Source organism: Salvia splendens, chromosome 11 (assembly GCF_004379255.2).
Source record: "Salvia splendens isolate huo1 chromosome 11, SspV2, whole genome shotgun sequence".
NCBI lineage: Eukaryota > Viridiplantae > Streptophyta > Magnoliopsida > Lamiales > Lamiaceae > Salvia > Salvia splendens.
Genome location: NC_056042.1, coordinates 20,187,516 through 20,195,367, shown reverse-complemented (window position 1 = coordinate 20,195,367; position 7,852 = coordinate 20,187,516). Strand labels below are relative to the sequence as shown.

The following is a 7,852-nucleotide window of genomic DNA, read 5'->3' as shown; positions in this document are numbered from 1 at the left end:
GAAGGAAGGAGATGGTTAAAGAGAAAATAAGGAAAAGTCTGACGTGGAGCAGGCGCTCACAAGAGTTGCTCAAATTTGTTGCTCGCCAGATCAAATCATCAATTCTTCCAATAACTATATCCCCTAGTTAATTTATTATTAGATGCACCATTAGACCATCCACTATAGGGGCAGCGCGCCGGCCGCCCACGAACCGCCTTCGCCGCGCCTACCTATAGCGTGGGAAGCGTCCGCCCCGAGGCGGGCGCATTTTTTGGGGCGGAAGCCCATCTGCGAGAAGGCACCGAGGACGCGCCGAGCGTGCTTCGCCAAGCCGGTCATCGCGCGCCGGCAGAGGCCTGACACTTATTTTTAAATTATTTTTGAAAATTTTATTATAAATACCTCTCCTCCACACACATCTTCACACACACTTCACACTCCATCCATTCATCCACTCTCAAAATTTTCACTCTCTAAAAATACACGGTGGAAACGACGAATCACCCGGCTCTGACGAATCGGGATATGGCGACTATCCTCCTTCCCAGCCGTGGGGATCGAGTCAAACTCCCCCTATTCAGAGGAATTTGGGGCGCTCGGCATTTGGAGATTACAGACCCAGCATGGACGCTCTTAACCAACCGCGACCGGAGACCCCTTTCCAATCCAGTCAATCTTCTTTCACCGATGCAAATAGATTCGCACTAGAGCAGATGATGGGTTGTTTGAGTCCGGGGTTACCGGATACTCCGCCAGCCCGTGTGGATACGCCCGTTCCGACGAGAGTCAGCGGGTTCGGTGGGGCGGGTGGAAGCAGCGGTGGCAGGGGAGGAGGCGGTAGCGGCAGTGGCGGTGGAGGCGAGGGGAGCAGCGCCAGTGAGGGCGGCGAGGCAACGAGGCCCGACGGTAAACGGTCCACGCACTACACAAAAGCAGAGTCCATTGCTGTGGCGAGGGCATGGGATGCCGTCACATCGGACCCCATAGTGGGCATCGATCAGACCGAGCCGAGCTTTTGGAAGCGCGTCCTGTTAGCATACAACAAGTTCAAGCCGAGAGGTGCCAAATGACGTGACCCGGAACAGATCCGCAAAAAGTGGTCTAGGATTCTGAGATCCACCAAGAGGTTTGCGGGCATATACGAGAACAACCTGCTCACTACTGAAAGTGACCGAAGCGAAGCTGACGTGAAGGCGTTGTCTATGTCCCAATTCAACATGGAAGGCTGGTCGAAGTTCAACTCCTGATAAAGTTCAACTCCTGATAGGAGTATCTCGTTCTCGAGAACTGCCTGAAATTCAAGGCCATCTGTGAGGAGGAGAGCGGGACAGGTCCTGGGGCGAAGCGAACTAGACACAACATAGCCGGGGACTATAGCGGCGGCAGTGGCTCGCAATCAATCAACCTCAACGACGCCCAAACGGAAGAGCCCTTCGCTACACTCTAGGCACCCACGCCCTCCGGGCCAACATTCCTCTATCCGAGGCGCTAGAGTGGCTGCAAATTCCTCCCGCCACTCGTCAGCCGCGTCTAGATCGCGCATCTCGCAGCCCGCCCCTATACCGCACTCCGTGGGCACTGGTCCCCACGAGGTCTTACGAGACCGCAACCGACCCGATCACCAAGGATATATACTACGCGCTCATATGTCGGATCAAGGATCAGCTGGGGTTGTCTGGGGCTGGGGCAGCGCCGGGGGCGGCGAGCGGCAGCGGGGGGAGGGGCGGAGAAGAGGAGGCGGAATCCGACTCCGCCACTGAGTAGACGGTGGAGGAGGTTTTATTTGTATTTTTTTTAAATGTTCGTTGTATAATTTTACCGTTTCCGTAATACAACGAATATTTGGTCCCAATACTTTTTTTAAATTATTTACATTCCGATAATTTTAATTAGAATTGAATTAAAATATATAAAAAATAAAATAAAATGAAAAGTGGCTAAAAAAAGTGTCCACTATTGCTGCAGACACTTTTTTTTGTGGGCGCGGATAAATAAGAAGTGGTCGGGACAAAAAAAGTGGCAGGGCTATTGGAAGTGTCCACCTTTAGTGGATGCTCTTATGGAGTATTATATTTGTATATTTATTTTCTATAATTACATAGATTAGTTATTGACTTTTAAAAAAAATAGTGCATCCTAGAATTGATTGTATTATAATAATTTTGATTTGCATAATTATAGAGATAAGTTGTCAATGATTTATCTCTATCAAATATAGTTCCATAAATATAATGATTGATTAGTTATTTATATGTATATAATATATGTATATGAGTATGAATTGATTGGATTTTTATATGTATTTGTATATTTTCATGATAATCATAGATTTTATTAATGAAATTATGCAAAATAATCAACTAATTCAACTTATCAACCTAAATCAAAACTTATAACAAATTTATTTCCATTTTGATTTGCATAATAATAAATATTAATTGTTAATTGATTTGCATAATTATAGATATTAGTTTTTTTATGGATTTATCTCCATTAAAAATAGTTTCATAATTATAGTATTATGATTCCTAAATTTGTGGGATTATATATTTATGCGTGTGTAATCTATAAATATAATATACAAAATTTGTGGGAATATATAAAACTTCATGTAAAATCTTGATTCCTTATTTTGTAGGAATATGTATTTATACATCATTAGTATTATAATACTATTCAAGTATAGATTAATATTGTTTATTCAAGTAGAGATTAATATTGTTTGATTAGTACAATAAAAATTTTGAACTTGGCCCAGCCCAGCCAAGTCGGTCCGGCCCGCTTATTAACTGGGTCCGGACATGAGCCTGGATTGCTGGACTCTGGACTCAAATACCGCCGGGCCCCACCAGGCCCAGCTAGGTCTGTCTGGCCCGGCCCGACATCTCTAATCCTGGCCATAAGACTTAAAATAAAGTACTAGTATTAAATAACAATTTGAATTTGTCTGGACTCTCTCTTTTGATAAACAATATTTTGTTAATGATCAAAACCACTTGTATCAATAAAAAATTATATTTTATTTTAATTATTTTCTCTATTCCATATTAATTGAACATTATTCTATATTGAGAAATTTCAATATAGTTCAGTCATTTACTCTTTTACTATATTCTCTCTGTTTCTATTATTTTATTCACCATCCACTTAAAACATTATTTTTAATCTCCGTAAAAAAAGAAATGTCTCAATTAATTAACGCTATTTTGAGTATCTATTGATTTTACACAAATATGATCATTAAAATAAATAAATAAATAATAAACTAGAGTTTAATATTTTATTTTCAAGTCTTATAAAACTGATAAAAATTGGAAATGAATTAATCATCCCAAAAAAATGGAAAAAACAGTCGTAAGTAAGTTGGATGAATGGTGTCCCAATTTTAGGCAAAAGGGGAAAGGGGGTTTTATCGAGTGACGCGACGCTTAAATTTCCCTCGTCTCGAAGCAGCTATGCTATGCTATGCTACGCTATTAATATGACCGTTGCAAAACTCAACTCCATTTCAAAATTCAATTGTAATTTGAAATGGTGGCTCTCACAAATCCGGCGCCGGAAAACCTAGACATTCCCCAACAGGAACAGATGCAGCAGGAAGAAGATGATCGGCGTGGCTCCGAGATTTTCGATTATGAACTGTGCAGAGAGGAACGAATCAGAGAGAATCGCGAGAGAATGCAGAAGCTCGGGATTTTCTCCCTCTCTCAGCAACTCAAACCCTCTCCCGTCAGATCTTACCGCAAAGCTAATCGCCTTTACAATCCGCTGCCTCCCTCCCCTGCCGGCCCCACCCGCCGCTCTTCTAGGTACTTTCTCAAGAGCATCTCCAACCATTTACACTATGCTCAATTTTGGTTTTGTTTTATGTAAACCTAAAAATAGGTATTTTAACTCAAAAACTAAAAATTGAATTAGTTTTGGAGTACGATTGGAGCTAATTGCTTATTCTATTTACTTGTATAACTGAATGCTGAAATGTGGAATATATAAAAATATTTGTGATCTGATTTTTTTTACATAGGCTGCAAAGCTCTACGCCTGTTACTTACTGCGAAATAGACATGGGGAAAAAGGAGAAATCAGTGAAGGAATGGAGAGAGGAGGGGTCGAGGCCTGAAGTTTACACTGAGGAGCATGACAAATTGCTGGGAAGCACTGAAATGAGCTGGACTCTTTTTGTTGATGGATATGGAAAAGATGGCAAGAGAATTTATGATCCCATCAATGGCAAAACTTGCCATCAATGCAGGTTGCCAATACTTCCTTTCCACTGCTGCCTCTTTATTCATTAATTTCTCTGTCATAACTTTTTGACTACTGTGATGATTTGTTGTTGTACTAGTTACTATGATTCTATGTTTGCTCCCCACACAACTTTTGAAAAGAAAAGCAGTTTTACCTTTTATTACTTGATGTGATGCGTATTTCTTATTTGGTGATGTGTTTGATTGTTTTTCGGTGTTTCTCAATGCTGAAAAGAGCCCCTAATGTGCAGGCAAAAGACTCTTGGTCAGCGTACGCATTGCAGCAGCTGCAACATGGTCCAGGGACAGTTCTGTGGAGATTGCTTGTACATGAGGTATGCAGAATATGTTGAGTGGAGAGTGTATATCTTTTGTATTCCATGGGGTTTAAACGGGTTAATCTTCTTCTTCCTATGTCATTAAACAGTAAAAAAATCAGTCGTTATATGTCACAAAGCTCTTTATAAGTTTTTACGTACAAATGCTTTCTACGTTGCGTCTATTCTAACATCTAAGTAAAACATATAGTTTCCATACCGACAAACAGAGTGTTGTGGCAGTGAAACCAGTCATATATCATTACAAGTATAGATTATTTTATCAAGGGCAACCGTTCTATTGCAGGTATGGGGAAAATGTGATCGAAGCAAAAGCAAATCCTGACTGGATCTGCCCGGTTTGTCGTGGAATTTGTAACTGCAGTTTGTGCCGGCAAGGAAAAGGGTGGCCTCCTACCGGGATGATGTACAAGAAGGTAAATGCACAAACTCAAGTCGACTTGTTCCTATTATACACTTTTCACAAACAGCATTGAAAGCGGACATTAACTTTTTACCTTTTTCAGATTGCAAATCTTGGCTACAAGTCAGTGGCACACTATCTTGTCCAAACACGGCGTGCAGATACAGATAAAGAGACCAATGTTGGCAGCAAGGTTCCAGTTTCTGCAAAGAGATCGCTGCCCTTTACAGACTTTGAGGTAACTGGTGAAGAAGGCGATCTTTTAGAACCTGGCCACGAATGTTCAGAACCTTTGCCTGAAGCTTTGGCAAGGATCAAGTTGAACATCAATTGAATCCCGAAGTTGAAGAAGATTCTGCTGGATGTGACGACGATAAAGAAACTATACCTGTGGCTGGTACAGCATGCATAAATGGTACAGAGCCATTGAATGATGAGGCAATAGCCGATGCTAGTGCCGATGAGATTGAGAAAAAGGAGCCTATTCCGGACATCAAGTGCATTGCTGGATCAGAAACGAGTCCAAAACCGACCAAGAAACGAGGGCGCTATGAACCAGCACCAGATAGTATTGGTGGGAGGTTGAGAAAGAGGCGCAAAGAGCCGCAGTTGGGAGGTGCGATCCGTGCAGACACAACAGCAGAGGTGGGAGGTATTGCTAGTCGATTGAGAAAGCGTCGTACAACGTAGTTACTGACATGACAACAACCTATTTATGGTGCAGTGGTTTTGGTTTTGAGGTGTCTGTTGTGATGTAGTTTTAACTGACAACTACTTTTGTCGTGAATGATGCATGCAATCTCACCATGTTTTGCTATTTGCTTGTAATTTTTGGTGCAAAGTAGTTTAACTACAGAAATGACAACAATACACACGTGTACTGTAGCATCAGCCCAGCTCAACATATTCTATGAAGATAAGAAAAAACGACATTCGAAGAAAATTATTAATAATCCTATTTAGTAAATTTGCGTTTGAAGAAAATAAATAAAGGTTATGAAATAGGGAATCGAGATACCAAAAATCATTTTTATATTAGAAATAAGACTAAACTAGATTCATTACATTAGGATGATCAACCGCTTAAACGGAATCATGTAGCATATTTATACTTCATCCGTCCACAAAAAATAAAGCACATTTGTCATTTTTTGTTGTCCACAAAAAATAGAGTGCATTTATAAAAGGAAAGTTTTCAACAACTTCTTTCTTACTTTTTTCCCTCTCTCTTACTAATATATAGACCCTACATTCCACTAACACTACTTCTCTCTTACTTTTTTCCTTTCTCTCTTACTTTTTTCTCTTATTAATTATATGGGTCTCACATTCCACTAACACTACTTCTCTCTTACTTTTTTCCCTTCTCTCTTACTTTACCAATTCCACATTAAAACCTGTGTCATTCACAATATGTCCTATTTTTCGTGGACGGAGGGAGTATGATTTACTCCCTCCGTTATTTAGTAGTAGAGTCATTTTGTCATTTTGGTGCGTTCCATAATAGTGAAGTAATTTCCCTTTTTAGTAAAAGTCAACATATTTCTTCTCACTTACTTTTCTCTCTTACTTTCTTCTCTCTACTTTTCCCTCTCACATACTTTATTATCTTTTTATTTAATACATTACACATTTTTTTTCTTAATCTCCGTGCCAAAAAGAAATGTCTCCACTACTATGGAACGGAGAGAGTATTTTATATAGAAAGAGTAAATTAGGGAATCCAAATTAGTACTTAAAAATCTCAAAAAAAAAACCCATAAATTAAAATATATACTTTCTTATTTAAATTATTTTTCACTTATCATATACTACCTACGTCCTACTAGGAGTAGTTTCTTTTGAGCACAGTTTTTAAGAAAATTATATTTATTGAATTAATTGAAGAGAATAAAGTACTCCCTCCGTCCCTTAAAATTGGCAACATTTGATCCGGCACAAATTTTAAGAAATGTATAGAAAGTGGGTTGAAAAAGTTAGTGGCATGTGTGTCCTACTTTTATATATGAATTTAAAATAAAATGTGAGTGAGAATGAGTTAGTGGAGTGTGAGGTCTGAAGGGGCTGGTAGCGGAAGCGTACATAAATCAATTACATAATAATTCTAATCTATGTAGCAGATTATTTAGACAAATTCTATTTGCGTAATTATCTCATATATCATGCTCATAACTTGAATTAAATCATGTTTTAGTGTAATTGAAACCTAAAACATGTTTTCTACGGATTAGCCATTTTACCTTGGGGATTCTCCAAAGAATCGAAGATAGTTTGCGCCTTCTCCACGTGATGATGTTGAGTGCTAGGCCACGGATCTTCTGACTGGTTCCCGGACTATATGCTGATATCAGTGTGGGCTGATCTTACCAGGATATCGGGACTTAAATAAATAAGACAGAAATTCTATCTCATGAGGAGAGCTAAAGGAAAAATTTCGTCCCTCACAGTGTAGGAGAGAGGGACGAAAATTAGGAATAAAATTAAGTGTATTTTCTATGTCATTTATTCTCCTATATATATTAAGTCACATATTGGGCCCAGTCAGGGATCTATGGAGGGTTTTGAGTATGGTCTCCCCCAAGTGCTTATTTTACTAATTAAATCGAAACCACAATTAATACAAACTGATTATGGAATATTAGCGCAGCAGCCACTAACAGAAGTAATATGCACTGCTATCCAACATATGAAAACTTATAAGTAATTCGGGGTTATTCCATTGTTTTGTCGTTCATTTCCCGCACTTAAGATAGAAACGTCCATGATTAATTAGTGTCTGCTATGAACTTAATGATATTAAACATCTTATTACTTCTAAGAGTGGACTTAGCAATAAACGCTTTTTATTATTCATTTAGGGAAGAAAGTAAATCAAACTATTC

The 7,852-nt window shown here is 39.3% G+C and overlaps 1 pseudogene; it reads left to right on the top strand.

Moving 5' to 3' along the window:
• Positions 1-3,376: 3,376 nt before the first annotated feature.
• Positions 3,377-5,798, top strand: LOC121754228 (annotated as a pseudogene).
• Positions 5,799-7,852: the final 2,054 nt, after the last annotated feature.